Source organism: Harpia harpyja, chromosome 10, assembly GCF_026419915.1.
Source record: "Harpia harpyja isolate bHarHar1 chromosome 10, bHarHar1 primary haplotype, whole genome shotgun sequence".
NCBI lineage: Eukaryota > Metazoa > Chordata > Aves > Accipitriformes > Accipitridae > Harpia > Harpia harpyja.
In genome coordinates this window covers 22,482,548-22,502,230 of record NC_068949.1, presented here as the reverse complement: position 1 = coordinate 22,502,230, position 19,683 = coordinate 22,482,548, and the positions used below count along the sequence as shown (strand labels likewise).

At 39.4% G+C, this 19,683-nt stretch overlaps 1 long non-coding RNA gene across 1 annotated transcript in view; it reads right to left on the bottom strand.

The window, feature by feature from the left end:
• Window positions 1-3,928: 3,928 nt before the first annotated feature.
• LOC128146971 (uncharacterized) overlaps window positions 3,929-19,683 on the bottom strand; it is a 48,471-nt gene continuing 32,716 nt past the window's right edge. Inside the window, exon 3 of the long non-coding RNA XR_008236901.1 lies at window positions 3,929-4,031. This is a non-coding gene — a long non-coding RNA (uncharacterized LOC128146971). The remainder of the gene's footprint in view (window positions 4,032-19,683) is intronic.

Sequence of the window (19,683 nt, the reverse complement as noted above, 5' to 3'; positions counted from 1 at the left end):
GAGAGCACTAAGAGCAAAGAAATACTTAAAGCCAATTCCCTTTCTAATTCTGGATAAAATGTCACAATTAAACTCAAAGGAAGTTCTTGCTGAAGATGATACATTCTTTTGTTTGGGCAGAAAATATTCTCAAGATCTCTTTTGGGTGGTTGAGGGAACACAGTGAGATCCTAGCACCACCTCAACATCCTAAAGATCATGTGCTGTCTGCTTTGATTTTGGTTCTTTTAAGGAAGCTACAAGATGAGACAGACTGGAGACAGTACTACAAACTGTGTTTATAGCAAATTTACAGAGAAGAGTTTGTATCACAGCATCTAGATACCATAGATTTGTGTGATATTTGTAATTGTGAAAGTAAAAGGCTTGCACATATAACAATATCCTGCCAAGCATTAAATTAATTCCTGCACTGAAATGGCCATTGTGGAACAAATTAGCAGCCTAGTTAGCAGGCTAATTTCTGAAGTGAGCAGTCCCATCCATCCTAACTGAATAACACAGTGAGCCAGCAATACTCCAGTAGTTACTGGTCAAAAGATCTCAGACTAGCAATTTGGCTTGCTAGTTTTTGGCCTATTTTTAAAAAAGTTAGTACCTAAATGTTTTGTTAGTTGTTCATCTCCTCTCACTAATGCAGAATTTGGGGTCAAATTACAGGATCTCTAGCAAAATTTAACTGATTTTTGTAAATCAGACCATATTCATGTTTACTTACTCATTATAGTTCATTTAAGATTTCAGAAAAAAAATTCAGATGTGTATATGCAATCATTCCTTATGGAGCTCTCATACAAACCTTGTGGTCTCAGTCACTAGCTGCTTGATGCTGAACGACTACAGATTTCAGAATCATTTTGGAAGAGTCTTGAGCAAGAAATGTGTTGTGACCTACAAGCAGTGCTCTGACTACAAAGGAGCAGAATTGGCTCTTTTTAGAAAGTATGTATAGTAACACTTTGGTCAAATGTTTTTTTGTCATGTTATACACACCGAAGAATGTAAAAAACCTCCAAAGAGAAAAACATATTTTTCCTTTTTTTTTTTTTTTTTTTAAAATCAAATAGAGATGAGCTAGATAAACTCAACTCATTGTTAGACTGATTGATTTCACAGTTGCCTTGCTATGAAGTGAAGACATCAGAGTTGCTCAGGTACAAATTCAACTATAACAATCCTTTCAAAAATCAAGGGAAAATGCATAAACTAAATTCTCTCTTTCCAAAAAGCATACTGGTATTTGTAAGAAGCATGCTACATTTTGTAGCTTATTGTAGTCTGGGTACCTGAACCTTGCACATTGGTGATGGAATGATAGGAATAAGAATCTTAATGAACTCTTGTCCTTTAGACTCAAGACTGAAGCATGTAACATCTGGACTATTTACAACTCTGTTATTGTTAAAAGTCACATGTCTTTATACTTCAATTTCCCTGCTATAAAATGGGTGGGACAGTACTTCCTTTCTCCCACAGATCTGCCTGGGTATGATTTGTCAGGAGGAGGAAGAGTTGACAACCGTGTGAATGTTCTGTGAGTAACATGTTGACATCCCAGTCTCGTACAGGGACAGCAAGCACTACTTAAACACAAAATGATTACTGACAATACTGGATTGTGAACTGTTTGGCAATACGATTTGTGGTTGGGACCTGCAAACAGAAATTTATCAGTAGAGGTTACCACTGTGTGTGGTAGAGTTATTTGGCAAAAGCATGCTGTTTGTGGACTGCTGATTAAAGTTTGCACAGGGAGTTAAAATTGCATTGTTTCTAGAGAACGAGCTGGAGATCTCCTCTGAGAGACTGTGAGACTGGAGACTGCAAGACAAGAAGGAAGGCACCTCTCCACTGCTTTTCTAGACAGTAACTAACAGGACAGCCTGACCAGTGTTAGCAGAGAATACTTTGGGCACCAAGTAAGCAAAGGTAATATAGTTTTAGAAAAAAATATACTATGTTTTAATCATATTTTTCAGGATGCTACAGCTTTCTCACTTCGGTATTTCTTTCATTTAAACATTTATCAAAGTACTAAAGTCAACAGATTTCCAACAGGTGGAGAATATAGATATCTTCAGGGCAATTGCATATTATTATCTTTGTAATGAACAGCACATTTGTCATTGACTTCTATGGGCTTTTTCTATGAATAAAGTCAATACAATGTAAATTTCAACTTATTCCCATCATTATGATTATAAGTAAGAATGAAAACGGAGCGATGATAAACAACATTTGCATTTAGGTCTCATTTTGAAACTCAGGAAGCTCTGGAGAAAGTATGAATAAAGATAGAGTCTTGAGAGCAGAGGAAATTTAGATGATGTTTTGGGTGTGCAATCTTATTTGTTCTTTAGTTTATGTTAAATAAACTGCCCCAACAAAAGTGAAGTCTTTAAACAAACATATAGTGTACATATATCTCTGCTTTGGCTGCTATAATATTTCATATACTCTCTTTCAATGTTCTCTGCATGACTTTGGCCCCACAACTAAAATATTGTGGTGGGTTGACCCTGGCTGGATGCCAGGTGCCTACCAAAGCTGCTCTACCACTCCCCCCCTTAGCAACACAGGGGAAAGAAAATATAACAAGGGCTCATAGGTCAAGATAAGGACAGGGAGAGATCACTCAACCAATTACTGTCATGGGCAAAACAGACTCAACTTAGGGAAAATTAACTTAATTTATTGCCAATCAAACCAAAGTAGGGTAATGAGAAATAAAACCAAATCTTAGAACACCTTCCCCCCACCCCTCCCTTCTTCCCGGGCACAGCTTCACTCCCAGATTCTCTACCTACCCCCCCCAGCGGCACAGGGGGACGAGGAATGGGGGTTACGGTCAGTTCATCACACATTGTCTCTGCCACTCCATCCTCTTCAGGGGCAGGACTCCTCACACTCTTCCCCTGCTCCAGCGTGGGGTTCCTCCCATGGGAGACAGTCCTCCATGAACTTCTCCAATGTGGGTCCTTCCCACAGGCTACAGTTCTTCACAAACTACTCCAGCGTGGGTCCCTTCCACAGGGTGCAGTCCTTCAGGAGCACACTGCTCCAGCGTGGGTCCCCTGCAGGGTCACAAGTCCTGCCAGCAAACCTGCTCCAACATAGGCTCCTCTCTCCACGGGTCCACAGGTCCTGCCAGGAGCCTGCTCCAACGTGGGCTTCCCACGGGGTCACAGCCTCCTTCGGGCATCCACCTGCTCTGGTGTGGGGTCCTCCATGGGCTGCAGGTGGATATCTGCTCCACCGTGGACCTCCACGGGCTGCAGGGGGACAGCCTGCCTCACCATGATCTTCACCACGGGCTGCAGGGGAATCTCTGCTCCGGCACCTGGAACACCTCCTTCTCCTCCTTCTTCACTGACCTTGGTGTCTGCTGGATTGTTTTTCTTACATATTCTCACTCCTCTCTCTGGCTGCAGTTTCTGTGCCACAGTGACTTTTTTTCCCCTTCTTAAATCTGTTATCCCAGAGGCGCTACCACTGTCACTGGTGGGCTCGGCCTTGACCAGCAGCGGGTCCATCTTGGGGCCGGCTGGCATTGGCTCTGTCGGACATAGGGGAAACTTCCAGCAGCTTCTCATAGAAGCTACCTCTGTAGCCCCCCTGCTTCCAAAACCTTGTCACACAGACCCAACACAAATATAATCTGGCTGGCTAGTTATCAGACCCTGGGAAAAAGAAGGGCAGAAGATGAGAACACTGTTTTGCAAAACTTTCTCTTCCTGCAACAGAATCCACAGGAAACACTTTCCTTCCCTCCTTACAGAAAGTGAGCAGAGGACAATCCAGGTTGCGGTGCTGGTGAGGATGAAGAGAAACAGCTTAGAGAACTGTGTATGGAGCTTGGCAAACACCACTGCAGAATGACAAGAGAAATATTAGAGAGAGGACTTTTTTTGAAGATATTAGATATCTGGTGGATACTAACATACATGCAAAACACATGTTGATATCATAAATCTGTGTGGACACATGTTTAGCTAATGGTCGCAAGAGCATTCCAGACGCCTTTAGAAGACCTTGAACCGAATAAACAAGAAGACAAAAAAAAGAAAGATGCCAATTAGAACACAGGTGCGCATTCCACGATAAAGGGAACTTGGCACAAAGAACCTCAATTCAGCAGTTTATCTTGACCGATTAGACTGAGACAAGTTTTGCATGTTTTAGTTGGTATAACCAATTATGTCCTATGTTTATGCGTGTGTACAGACTTGGTATAACCAATTATGTCTTATGTTTATGCGCGTGTACAGAGTTGATATAACCAATCATATTTTATGCTTGTGCGCGTGTACAGTGACTTTGCAGAATATGTGATTATAAATATGTGTGTGTTTTAGCAATAAACGTTGTCTGCTTTCAACTTTACAAGCGTCCATTTATTTCTACCTCCTGCAAATCTGCTCTTAAGCATATCGTTCCTTGATTTCAGATATGTGGCAGGCAACAGAAAGGAGTAGAATGGGAGTCCAACAAGCATTTAGAAACAGCTGAGAGCTGGGCATCAGCCAAAGAGATCATATTCTCAGAAGCCTTAGGAGCTTAACTAATATGAACTCAAGTCCCTACTTATCTTCAATATGTCCACAGAAGAAACATTAAGCAATGATGATAAACCAGTATCTGATGTGTCTGGAGCATAGGAAGCTAGTTTAACCTGTCAGCTCTTACAAGGAAGTGATGCATCCTGAATGGACAGACCACTTTACCTTATATAGCTGAAGCTTTCTTCATGGAAGTGAAACTAAAATGTGACTCAAAGCACTTTAAAAAATAAAATCTGTTTTAAATAAAATAAGTTATGGTGAAACATGATATAGAGTCACCTATTCGTTGCATATGTTACACCACTTCCATGTGGAATTGTATGCGTGGGAGGATGTTGTTTGTGCATATCGAAACCTGAACTAATAAAGAGCAATATGACTATTTGGTCACCAAGCTTTTGGCTCACTTCTGACACTTAATCAGAGTGCTTGCTTTGGGGCAAATGAGAACAGAGCTTATCCATGAAAAAAAAGAGAAACCTTTCTGCATTCATTAAGCTTGTAATCTGAAGTTTCAGATACCTCCATCTCATGCCAAAGTAAAAAAAACAAGTGACATACTTGAAACAATGCATATTCATTAAAGACCAAATCTGAGTTCGAACTTGGTCTGGAATACCCCTTCCAAATCCATTGCATAACATGCAGTTATAGGAATCGGCAATCTGAGCAGAATTTGGGTTGTGTCGTTTAACCTTTTGGCAAGTGAAGGAAGTGGAATATTAAGAAGTAAAAATGCAATAAACTTGTGGAACAAGTGCTATGTACTGCATGAACAGTAAAATGAAATGTAGACCCACAAGTCAAGCATGAAAACATACGCAGACCCACATGAGCAGCATGCTCAATTCCTGTGTCCTGTTCCACAGCTACAGCCAACTAGTTGACTCATTCAGATTAAGGCTGCATCTGTCTGGTAAGATACACTAACAATATTTGAAGCTGGAAGGACTGCAAGTATGCCAGCATCCAAACAGAATTCAGAGTGAGCTTAGCAAACCAGAGTTATTGGAAATGAACAAGCTAATAAAGACGAACAGGAATAACCAAACGCACGGATGTAGATGAGTGACAACTGGTATTAAAGGAGATCCAGAAAGCATAGCAGACCACAAGCTGGATTTAAGTCAACAGTATTGAGTAAAAAAATATAAACATGCTGACACGTACACCAGAGCACAGTTCGTAAACCTAGGGACTAGGCAGATACTCAGCTGTGTCTTGTTTTGAGCTTCATTCCTGATGAGAACGGAAAAATAATGATCAATGGTCTAGAACAGGACAAGGAGAAAAGACTGAAAGTAGTTGGTTTATTTTATCCAGAAAAGCAAAATCTACAAGGGACATTTTCTTCAAAGGGGAAAAGGCTACAGCAGAGAAGGGAATAAACTGTCCTCTGTGTCTGTGGGAGATAGGGTGAGAAGCAATAAGCCTGGTTGCAGGAAGGGAAACCCAATTGGAGTATTATGAAATTACGCTACTGGTAAGAGTAGTGAAGCAAGACAATAAATGGCATTGACTGGCGTTGAACCTCCTCCACTGGAATTTTTCAGAACAATTTAGACAGAGGTTGGTTTGGGCTCCTGCAATGAAGCTGGAAGAGATTTTGAGAAATCATCTAATCTCAGGTTCCCTATTTTATTATGAAATAAATGAACATGCTCAGTGACTGAGATGACTACATGAAAATGCAGACACCACGGGGAAGTTTAGAAATAGTATTACAAAATTTAACTGTCTTTTTAGAAAGTGGCTTTAAAAAAATGGCTCCTGTGAGAGAAAATAGTCTGGATTTCTGAATTAACAATGAAAGGCAAACCTTTTAATGGCAGACTAATAACTACAAAAAGTTTTGAGCAAACTTTTCAGTGACTCTTAACAAAATAATATTCCAGTCAGAACTAGAATCAAATTAATTATTTCCGTGTCCCACTGGGCAAAATATTTTCAATGAATAACATGTGCAACTGGCAAGAGAGTAAAATTATTATCCCCCATTGGATAGTGGAAAAGTTATTTCTCTACTGAATAACTGGAAAGTGTTTTGTACGTAATGCTATGACTTGGCATCATACGCATGAATTACCTCAGTATGTTTCTGGCTGGAGGCCTCTGGGTGTGATAAAACCTTCCAAAGCACAGTATTATCATAAGGAAGCAATCGCGAAAGAAGCTGAAAATCACAGGCAACCACCCGATTTTGTCAGTCACGGGCTTATGCATTTTAGGATCTGATGCCTGTTTGGTGACAGTATAATTCCAGAAAACCAGATGGACACATTTACAAATAAAAAACATCCGCAGGCAGTTTCATAATTTATTAGAAATGAAGCAAAGTATCTCTGCTAGTCACAGCTCAGATGTTCTAAGTTCAGTATATTCAGAACTTCAGCAGCAGTAATTAAGAATCACCATTTACTAATTCTTCCTTAAATTTTCTTGTGTTGTGGCACAAAACTTTAGCCCAAGTTAAAACAAAACACCCTAAAGTGACATAAATCAGAACATCACTACAGCTCTTGAAATTGCAGCTGTTCCATGAAGATCACAGCATGTACTTGGCATTACTACAGCACACCAGCACCCATGATAAAAAAATCTTCACTAATGTTCCAATTCCTTCATCTTCAAATCCACCTGTAAAGTCTGACACATTGCAAATTGGGGTGATTGGGTAACTTTTTTATTTTTAAACATGCTTACATGCTGTATTAATAGCAGCCCCAGCCTCATGAAGAACTGCCTTGAACAGATACCCTTGACTGTCTCAGTCGTATTTTGCTCTAGAACTTGCTAGCCAGAACCTGAGCCAACATTGCAGGACAACAAGTAGCTTTAAGCAGCTGCCATTCAAAAATGAATTGATTTGTCTCAGAAATTATTCTGACTAATAATCTTCCAGAAAAATAAGAGAAACTATCAGACCCAAATCAACGACAGAATTCAAGTGCCATCACTCAAGTGGGAAGACATTTTTACTTCCTTATGTGGTTAACAGCTTCTGCTTTATTTCTGGAAAGATCTTAGCTGTCATTTTACAATTGTGATTCTTCACAGAATATGTCCTAGGTATCCTTGTTTGGGTGTTTGATTTGGCTTTGAATGCCAAATGGGGCGTGGAGGTGGAAACCGGTGGAAGAATCCCTCAAAAACATGGGGTAGAAATTATCATTGAGTCTATCATGTGAAGACTGGGCACAAAAGAAATATTTAAAGTATTCAATTTTATACGAGGATCACTGGAGAGACTGAATCTAAGCTTGGCTGTTTCATTTCCCTTACACACCTTGCATGTGGGATCAAGTGTATTTGATCATAGACGTCACATTTCATGTATACAATGTTTAAGAACGATTGCTAATTTCATTTTAAACTAGATGTAAACAGATAAAATTGAAATCTCTTTCCAGAACAAACCAATTTCATCTAAAATAACTGCAACTAGGTTTATCCTACATATTAAATCTTCTGGCATCTAAGGACACTTCTGTCTTATATGGGCTTGTTTTAAGACACGCAGTATCAAGAGCTTTTTTGTTTATTACCTGGGGAGGCAAATCAGAGAAATTTATCATACTCTGTAGCTGAAACCAGGCTATGGAAATATTTTTAGATGGTCAACTTGACTCAGCCTTAAACTACATTAAAGGGACTTTTAGAACATTTAAGGGGGAAATTACATAAGCTAATAGCTTTGCTCTAAAAATTTTGGAATGATTTTTGTTTTTACAGTCATATTCTAGTCTTAAAATACACATGTCCTCCTGAAGCATGAAAACAATCACATGGACTGGAAAAATACTGACTGTTCAGAGGCAACAGAGCTATCAAATATATAAGCTGACAAATGGTGGGAAGCAGGTAAAGAGACAGTGGATTCCAGCCTCCCAAGGATGCTAGCTTATGAGTGCTTTGAATTGCAAAGCTTAAAAATAAAGTTTGTCACCTGACTGTAATCTATGTCAGCAGGCTTTTAAATCAATAAACTTGCAATAATAACAAAAAGATTTATTAATAATTGCAGCATTGAAAACGTCATGAGGCAGCAATGTTTGAAGACCTCTCAGGAACTAGATACAATATCTCAATGAAAATATACCAGACTAAAGTGCCAGGCTATACATACCTATGCTGGCATTGATGCTGACAGACTTTGTGTCAGTATAAGAAAAGAGACAAGTATACAGGTATAATGAAATTTTATAGTTTTCACTACATTGGTTTTAAAAAGTTAATCATCTTTCTCTGCTTGACAATTTTACAGCTACAAAGGCTGTGTGATAACAAGATCTGAACTTCAGAAATACATGAGCTTTTCTGCTACATTTTTTCCTACCAACCATTCATGACAAAGGCTGAAGTTTTTACATACATATATGATGTATTTCACCAATTTAACATCAAAAGATCCTGCAAATCTCTAGCATTTGAGCTCCTGCATTCAACAGCATGAGAAGGTAGATATATCTGCTGGTATATCCTGGTTTCTACAAGGACAATCAAGATCAGATGCTATTTAATTATTGTTTTTTCAGTGTCTGGTTATCTGTTATACTTGTCCAGCCACTGCACCTAAATTTACAGTCTGTGGGCTCTTTGAATGGCAAATAGCATTTCTGTATGAGCTTTCTTACTTAGAAGCTTATCAGTACCCCAGCCATGTTGTTGGTATCACTGCACAGGAGCCAATGGCTCATTTTTCCTATTAACAAAACCACTGCCAAACAGAGCTCTCAGTCTTGTATTTTTAGTTACAGAATCTTGCCATGAAAACAAAGATGCATCAAGACAGTCTTTATACAGATTCAGCAACAGAAATGAAATTTAAAAGGCCTCAGATCAAAGATATGGGTAATCAGATCAACGTGGGGATTTGTGAGCTATCAGAGAAATAATGTTTTAAAGAGAAAATGTAAATATAGCACTGAGGAAAGTCCCCAGCCTCCAAAAGACACCTTTATTACTGAATGATCTACAGGAGCAATTGAATTCTTATTTCCAGATTTAGTCCTACTTGCCTGGGCCAACTTCATCTCTTGTTTTACAGGAAACAATCTCATACCTACAAAGCTCCCAGCAGACAGGGCAGATCCCCTGTCCTTAAATGCCACTATTGTCTGTTAAAACTTTTATGAACATCTGAAGAAAAAGTAATTATGTCTTTCATTGATTGGCCTAGATACACTCAAACATTGATGGGTCGCACTTGCTTTTGTTCAAATCTATTTTTTTAAGTTATGTGCCTGCAATCGATAACCCAGCATCTCGTTTCCTCTCACGGTACCAATGTACAGAACTGCCACTAGATGGGGCAGCAGTCTCAGAAAAGGAGATGCTGTCGCCCACAGCCAATGCACAAACAATTTACTGAGCCTATGCACGTAATCACACTGAAGTGGTTTTCTTTATAGCATAACCTTTGCTCCCCTTCCACCTCAGTAGTTATGAAAAGGTGAGCAAGGGATAAACAGTAGGTACTCAGCCATTTACGTATATAACCCCGCACTTCTTACTGTGACCCTGCCAAACAAGACTGTGATTCCTCGTTGACATTTATAATCTTGCATCTTCCTGATTTCAGGCAAATCTAGCACACTACACGGCAGCAGAAGAGTCAGAATGCTGCCCTTATGAGAATCCCTTGTCACAACAAAGCCCTCGTGAAAGAAAAAAAAAAGGCCAGTTATTTCACATCACGCTCACAGGAAGGCATGGAAACGGGGAAATTGCTTAAGAAGAAATTGCAAAAGCGCAGTACAGTACATTACCGTTTTCCTCCAACAATGCATGAGATCCACTAAAATAGCATAGGCAAAGATAAACCGGCACAAAAAATACGAGCAAACACGCCAATACTAAATCTTGCCAAAGGGTAACAGTTATTATTGTTTTAAGTGGGAGTGATGACAGTGATCTTCCCCCGAGCCGCTCTAAAGCGCTAGATGGTTAAAACACGCCCGCCAACTGCTGCCACTTCCGGGCATTTGCTGGGAGCATCCCCCTCCGCCGCCCCGCTCGGCGGCGGCTCCGCTGGGGGCGCCCGCGCTTCGCGGCGGCGGGGCCGGGGCGGCGGCGGGGAAGGGAAGCCCCCGGTCGGCTGGGCGTGCGAGGACAGAGCCGGGCAGCCCAGGCCGGGGCAGGCTAGCCGGGCGTGCGTGCTGTAATACAGAACCCACAGGGAGGGGAAGGTGCCTTTTCCCCGGGACACCCCAGACACCCGCAGTGATGCGAGGCTGTAAGCCCCGCTTATGAAAATATTAGTTTTCATATTATTATGAAAATATTAACCTCAGGCCGTGTGGCCACGTCTAAGTATGAGCCAGCTCGGTGCTCTGGCCTGACAGCTGTGAAATGTTACTGCTCCTCGGATGGACATGCTGGTGAGGCTGGAGGTGGCATCCCAAACATGACACTGAGGTCTTCCTGGGACTAACACTCGGCCAGTTTTCTCCAGACCACTTTCATTGCATGCTACACACAAACAGAGACGAGTACTTTGCTGTACCCAAGTTACAACATACTGCGATTTCCTTTGAGTTGGTTTATTCTCTTGGATTTTGGATGCTGAAAGTTTTAACTTCAAGACAACGCCCACGAAGTTTCTACAGGTGCTTGGGGAACTCAGTCCTTGACTGCTTTCTGAAGGTAATGCAGACATACTCAGGTAATAGCCAGAAGTTTTTTTATAATTTATTTTTCATGGGTCTTCACATCTGACATCTGGCACATTCAGGCAGGGAAGCAAAGTACTGTCAAATGACTTTTGACAATGCACTTCCGTCAGAAGGTGTATGAACATTTTCAAAACACAATTGATTTTGCACTGAGTAATTATTGTAATCTATTCAGGCATCAATGCACAGCTAAAAAGACAAATCTTATCAGTTTGTTCAAGTTGTCCCATTCTGAAAGTAAAAATGGCATTACAATATCAAAATAGGTGTAACACAAAGGTTAACAGAACATCCAGCCAGAAAGCACTTGCATATGTTTAACAAATAAGTCTGCACACCCCTTTGCTACAGGTGTCTGATCTGTGTTATCATTCGGTGCCAAATTTTATGAAGCCCATGACCTGAACATTAGGAATCCTTATCATTCTGGATCTGGGAAACATGAAGCTGTTAAAACACCTGTGACTGGAAAACATGCATTGTAAGGCCAAGAAACTTTTTCAGGCTCTAATTTATCAATATTTTTTTTTTTTAATACATTGCTGTAAGAGAAATATGAACTGTATGTCAAAGATAAAAAAATCATAGTTCATCATGCCATTGAAGACCACTTTAAAGATTATTTTCTCCTTGACATATGAACAGAACTCAATATTGGTTAAAGAAGCAAATGCTACTTTTCCAGACCAAAACTGAACAGGTATGTAATCTCATTCTGCAGATGTCAAACAAACATGACATCCGTCAGAATGCCTGAGATATTCTGCATTTCTTGCAACTTACCCACCCCCATTAGAAACTGGTTTTGTAACATTTAAATAGGTTTGTTACATAGTTTGTTAGACTGTTACAAGAACACAGCACACAAAAATTACCTAGTTTGTAGGTTAATATTGATCTTCGTTATGGATCAGTTACATTGTAAAATGATGCCAAATCACTCATTCCTTTTATAGTCATTTCTACCACAAGTATATGATATACCATGTTTTCAAAGCAAATGAGATTAAGCTGTGGCAATCAGCATTGAATCAGAAGTTAAAGGAGGAGGTAGATAATTTTCATAATCTTCAGTAATTTTCAAAATTTTTTCTAGAATTGATATCTTTTACAAAAATGAGTGGTTCAGATGCCAAGGATAAGTAAGTAGAATTTTTTTGCTTAAAGGATAAATTCTGACTGAAAATGTGAAGACAATTTAGTGTAGAAGAAATTTTTCTAAAGCATTCAGTTACAAATTAAATGAAAGCTAACAGTCAAGTAATTAATTTCCTCAACAAGATGCATTTGACCTATTAATATATGCTACATAAACTCAAGAAGGCATTACACAGGAAAAATCTCTCCCATGCAAAAGATGGGGATTAAATAGCTGTCATTTCCAGGCCCTGCTGGAGAATGAGGTTTAATGAAGAAGCTCCTACTGTTACTGCCCAGGCTGCTCTCTGCATGGCAGCCTTTCACTATCTGTGAGAAGGTTATTAAAGCTGCAGCTTTAATGAGGGATATTTAACGTGTATTGCTGGGACACTCAAAAGGGTCCAGAGAACTGCTATCTTCTAGCATATGCATGAAAACAGAATTCTGCACCTTAGTTCAAACACACACTTATTGGCTCCTGTAAGTTAATTCATCTATCAGTGTCTTTCTTCATGGACAGCTCCTGATTTTCCAACTCTCTGAGATCAAAGCTTATTGTGCCTTTCATAGCAGTTACATAGCTGATAACATCTGCAGATCTTTTGCAAGACAGTGCAGATACGTCCGTATTCAGCTATCAGACATTCAGTTCTCAAACCTCAGTATCAGATGGTCAGTCTAAGAGTAGTTACAGACACTGCAAGATCCTGGGGTGTATCTCCTGTACTCTTTGGATGTACTCCTGGTCTCTTCAGCACGGAACCTACTCTAACTTGTGTGTCTCCCTTCTGCTTCTGTGTTTGTCCATCTCTCAAAAAATTGCTTAACAGTTGCTACATTTCTCTATTCACTGGATAAGTATTTCTACCTTTACACATAAGAGGCACATCATGCAAATATACGTAGAATAGAATTCCTTACTATAAGAAAGTGCAGAATTCCATTAGAGGAAAAGGTATTATGTGCCATGAAGACCAGATTTAAAAAAAAAAATCTTGTTCTTCACTGTCTTTTCTTTTGTCAAAAAAACCCGAGTATCTTCTTCTTATAATCCTTTCTCAAGTAATCAGAGAATTGTAACAATTAATTTCTTCCCCTGTTGTGAATGTACATTGATAAAAACATCATCTTGCTGGAAAAGAAACAACTCATTTCAGGGGTTTTTGTTTGTTTAAATAAAGACTCAATAAATCAACAAACCAAACATTAATAAAAGTAAAGCCAGCCTTAAAAGCATTAGTCAATTCGTCTCAGGTCTTAAATTTGAATTTCCCATTCTTTGTTGGTTTCCTTAGAATCATCTCTTTGGTCAGTAAGGAATTTTGTGAGCTCCTGTAATCACACATGAAAGCTGTTATTGCCACCAGTTAAAAGACAGGTAAGTGAAGCTAAACTGTAGGTAGGCAAACAGCCTTCAAAGAGAAAGGCAAGTGTCTATTGCTTATTTAGCATATGGTTCAAATGTGTCCACACACCAGTGTTTGGTCTGGCATACAATTCAAGAAGTAAAGAAATTAAATGGGAACGCTATCACGCCGCCCCCAGCCCTGAGATACTGAAGCCACTTTGTAAAATAACTGGACAGACAATACAAGAAAAAGGAGGGGGGACTCAGAGGCAGCAAATCAAGCTAGAGCTACACTTTGGCATAAACCTTCCAAGCATGGGTGCAAATTTTGCTCTGCCAATGAGCTGTAAAACAGCTTTGGGCTCCAAATAGCCTGTTTCATGGGCAGGATGTGATACGCAAACCTGGATTTCTGACCAAGATTTACAGAGAAGCTCTTTAATTTATGGCTATTGTAGATAATTTTTAAGTGTAGGAAGGAATCTATTATCTATGGATCTTTCTTTTCTTTTCCTGAAGCTCTGCAGAGGTAGGGTACAAGGCGAGAATGACTTTCCAAAAGTTTTATTAGGACCTCTGAATGGTTGGGTAGCTAGACAATGTTGGGACCCTACTTCTAAAGCAGGTATAGACTAGCACAAACTTGTAGAAACCAACCACTAGTTCTAATACTATACTTCACTATTCACAAGTCAGACTGTCTTGGTTAGCTAAGGAAGAAAATGTTTTTAGGGGCAGAAATTAATATCCCAAGCTATGAAGCTAACCAATACAGGACATGGCAGAATATTCACAATGCACAGGCCCAGTTCACTAAAGATCAAGATGTATTTGTTTAAAGAGAAGTTTTTACATATGCAACAAAAAAATAAAATAAGTGTGTTCACAGCTCAGTAAGAGGAAAAGAGGTGGTTTTTTGTCGTATTTTACTTTTTGATGCAAATTATTCCCACTGTTCCAACAAGGTGTAGACCCGTGTCTAAACCAAGTATTTACTACTCTGCAGGACATTTTCAGATTAGGTCCATAAACAATATAACTATGTCAGTTAAAAAAGCACATAGAAAACACTTGTATTCTGTCATGAAACATGTCACAGCTTTATTTTAGCTGTTGTAAAAGGGTTAAACTCTGCTAAAGAGGAAAGCAGTGCTTCAGCAAATGAACCCGATTTTCTTTCCTAACTATACAAACTGTTGCATATATTTTCCCCTCTAGCAATCTCATTTTCATTGTTTCACACTACCATCCTGAATAGTAATTTGGCTTTGAATAATTCCCCTCATCATAATGCAGATGTCAACACTAAACGATACAGGCACAAGCTACAGTGTATGCAGCAGCTCTGGTTTAAAATGCAGACTCTTGTACGCAGAGCCAGTGGAGCATGTGGTTTTTATTTTTCAGCTGTTTCCAACAGATTGAAAATTCCACAGGCTACAGAGTCTTGAATTATTTAGAATGCTGCTTGGAATACTCCTTAGCTAGAAAAATATATAAAGAGGGGGGGAAATTACTTCATTTTACTTCGCTGGATAGATTTGTTCCCTAAATAGTAGTGCCTTCCTAGGGAGCAGAGACTAAGAACATAAAACATGCCAGTTCAGGAGAACATATTGATTCATTATATTAATGAGACTCAAGAGCAATTTCATCATTGAACAAGACTAGCAGCAGGGCTATTCCTCTGCCTCTGTGACAGGAGAGGAATAAAACTAAGCTGTAGGACTTACCTGACTACTTGGAACTGACAAAACTCAGGTAGGTGTAGAATAGATTAGCCTGCAATTGCTTTAACAGCACGGTGTTGGGGAACCAAACACCATGGCGGTTGTTAGTCAGAAAGAAATGGCTAAACATATTTATTCAAATGCATTGGTGATTTAAGTTAAATGTTTAAAAAATGTAAGTTAAATGTTTAAAAAAAATCTATTATTCATGGGCCTCTCTTGAGTAAAAGAGCATGCACCCAGCAAGGGAGTAAGTTAAGGTCAGATTTCTCATTAGGAATCTTTTTCCATCTCCTCTGCATGTGTCTTCCCTCAGGTGGAGCCAAATTCAGAAATTATATTTATGCTGCACATCATTTTTCAAACAGCTATTTTACCAAAAATAAAATACATGCTAAAGAGTCCCACATTAAAAAAAAAATCCTCTGCAAATCCTGTTTGTCTAGATAATGTCCTAATGAATAAAACAGCAGGACTTTAAATTTTTTTTCAGGATCAAGCCCAAATATTCAGTCCTGTCCTCCTCAATGCCAGCAGCTCCCATTGAATCTCACAGGCACCAAGTACTGGCAACTTTCTCTTACCCTGAAGTTCAGATTGTCATGAAATAGAAATATACCTCAGTGAGATCAAATGCCTGCAAAGACAACTCTCAATCAAGAGACTCAAGACACTACAAAATGCACAAGTGTGAACTTCCTATGCAGTTTATACTTTGAAAACATTTGCAAGTCATAGTTTCAAGGCTAGGCTGCAGCTCTAGCAAGAAGCTGAGAAGGAACTGAACTGCTGTAGCAATAGTGCTCTTTCTCTGAAGAGCCCCTCTGGGGCTTTCCTCACTTAGACCTGTCAAGTCTCATTGCTCTGAGCATATGACTCACTCAGTTAGACCTCAGCTTATGCATTTGCCCACTTCTGCCACAGAGTCTGCATTTCATGTATTTGTAGTGCCAGGATTTTCCTCTGGCTCTTTGCTGTGCCTTGTTCATGGGGTTTCAGAAAGAGCAGACGTGGCAGCAATGCACAGTTTCTGGGCAGCAGCGTAGCAGCTCTGCACTTTCCCACAAACACGTGAATCCATGACATGGCCTTGAGCATGCCAGATGCACAACCTTCTCCCTCATCAGCTAGAGTCCCATGAGTCAGCATCAGTATCTGTTAAAAGATTCATGCTCTGAGCATCAACTCAGTGAGCAAAGGGAATATAATTCAACAGATCTCTCCACGTCTAATTACATAGTGCTTGCACTCAACTGAAGCCTACCAGAAGCAAACAGCCAACATTGCCAGCTTCATGTGGACTGGTAACTAGTCACCAAATTGGCTGCAACTTTCCCCTGCTCCAAGCAGCGAATGGAGCTCAATCACTGACTGAGAGATGAATGTTTGTGGTCCCAGCTTTGCTTCTGAAACTGACGTGCACTGAGAGTGGAAGCCCTGCACATCATGCAAAGGCCAGACAACTTGCCTCCTCTGTTTCTCAAAGCTATGATGGAAGTAAAGGGCTACATTTCGTGCAGGTTCTTGGCTTTAGTAGTGACTCCCATTTCAAGGCATAGTGGAAGATTATTCAATAAGAACTAATCATACTTACAAAATCATATCCTCTATTGACTGTAATTAGACAACTTAAGCATTAAATTTTTGCATTAGACTTTCATGCTTTTAGTAGTTTTCATTTTCAAAACACATTCCTAGGACTAATGAAAATACAGAATAAAAAAGGCTGAAAACCTTAAACTCAGGGAGGCCACATTAATTTATGCATCCGTCTGGTAAGCGCCGTTATTCTTTTTGGCGTAGTACTTAGCAGAAGATAGTTATTTTCTATGGCTCAAATCACTTCATTGTTTCGTTAGCACTTATACTGATTAATTAAAATGACATGTGAAAAACCATCAAAGCATAACTTCTATTAAGTGGGGAATTTATTATCATCAGCATAGCCTAAAATTGATGCCTTAATTGAATTTGCTGCAAAAGCTGCACTACCAAGTCAGGTAAGCAACATTGCAATCTCATGTATTCTGTACCTAGCTGGTTGCTTGTATGTTCAGAAGGAAAATAAGCTTAGTGGTGTATGAAGACATAAAATTCTTCAGGCATTTAGACTAATTAAAACAGGTAATTCCAACAAAAAGGAAACGGGCACGGAGATGAGCCTCCATTTGGAATCTGTAAGGGCAGTTAATGCATTAAAAAATGGCATATTGGTTGTGAAGACAGATGTTCATATAAAAATATTCTGTCAATCCCAGTTAGCCATTATCAATATTTTTTAAATTAAGAAACAAGCTAAAAGCCATATAAACCAAAAGGAATGAGGAATTAGATTTCATGAGTGACCATTCCCCTGTGGGACTACAAGCCTTTAGTACACTGCTTGATGACTGGTTGCAAATACTAACAATCAAAGCAACCTTCAGCTCTTCCTTTGGCTGACATTGTTCTTGGTGGAATTAGTTATAATAATGCCAGCTTTGAGAAATGGCTATGATGCAAGCCTGCATGCTTACAGAACAGGTAAGTGTTGATGTCGGAAGATAATTTGCAGCAAAAATGTGGGGTTTTTTTCCAATTATCTGTATACAAAGAGGCCAAAGGGTGCTTCTGCACCCCTGATACTGACAAATAAAACCACAGAGTGCTTTCTAAGACAACTTTATCCTGGTGTCACCAAGCCACTAAATGCTTATTATCATACTGGGAAAGATCATGACACATCAATGAAATCAACTGCAATTATGTTTCTCAGCTGGGGCTGGTGTGTCAAGTATAGAAAATAACTTTAAAATTAGCTCCCCATTTCACTTACCGTTCTCTGGTTACAAAGATATGAGGTTTGAACCTGCAATGTTCTTGTCTTCCTTCAGCTCAGCATCTCTCTCATGTTCACAGGTAAGACTTGGTTTAAAACAAGCAGCCTAGTCAACAAGAATCCTGTACTGCAGAACAAGCTAAATAGTTTTCTGTGAGTTTCTAGAGCCAAAGGAAGCACCAATGGTACTTAGCAGTGTGTTTAGTTAGAAATAATACCATTCATCCTAAAGTGGGATAACAAAAGCTATGAGAACTTGTAATGATAATTGGTGTTTTGCTCAAAGCCCAGAGGTATTTACACTTTCATTTATAAGAAAAATTGTATCCCTCATGGTTGCAGAGAAAAAAGTAAAATCATGACTCAGGTGTTTCCTCAGACAAAACAAAGAAAGAAATGAAAAAATCTCATGAATCTCAAAGAAAAGCCCATGATTTTACAGGATGATGGGGGAGAGAAGAGATGAGAAGGGATACAGAAGTCTGCACAATTTTAACATACTTGAACTCTGTATATTTGTGATGTAATGTATTTTAAAGATCATCCACAGGGAAGCCTAAACAAACAGAAGACAAACCTGAGTGGTTATAATATTGCTAACATTTGCATTTCACTTTTACGTGCTGCACCACAATAACAAGAATAAAGAACCAGACCACCCTATCTTAATTCTGTCCTGCACAATCTTTCAAGCTCTCCAAATTAGTGTTATTTCCCCTTTGCAATGAAAGCAGGCAAAGCCTTTTGATACTTTTGTAATAATGGAAGGGTTCAGGAAAATCTGATACAAGTTCCTGCTCTAATATTTGAATATGGGTTATGGGTATTTACTGTGGATTTTCATCCCACATCACTCTAAATCAGGCAGACCATGGCTTTAAATGGGCTTTTCCACACACCATGCCGGTAGCCCTACTTTTCAAGCTGAACCCAACCAGCAGTCTGTAACTCAGTCTTTAAATATCTCCTTCTGCCTATTTCTCGGAATTTTCATATTACCCAATAATTTTACTGAAGATCTAATTTCCACAAACTAGCTCTACATATTACCCAGCAATATCACTGTCTCTTAAAAACCTTTTTTCTTCATGTGCAAGCAAGTTTTAAGTCTTAGAAGAAAAGCTTGTTTTCTAGGCCTGTGTGTAGCAAGAATGTAGCAGACTTCCACATCACTGGTTTCGTCTTAGTTGAAAAGCCAGCTTGCAATGACTCAATACCTACCACCAGAATCCACCAGAATAACACATCAAAATATGAAAGAGTAACTTTTTTTTTTCCTCCTGTTGGCTTGGCAGCATTTCACTCTACTGACACTTTATTCAGCATGAGCAGGCCAAACACGAAGCTGAGAATTTTAGCTGAGATGAAGCCACACACTCAATCATATAACCATACTTCTTCCAGTAGACAA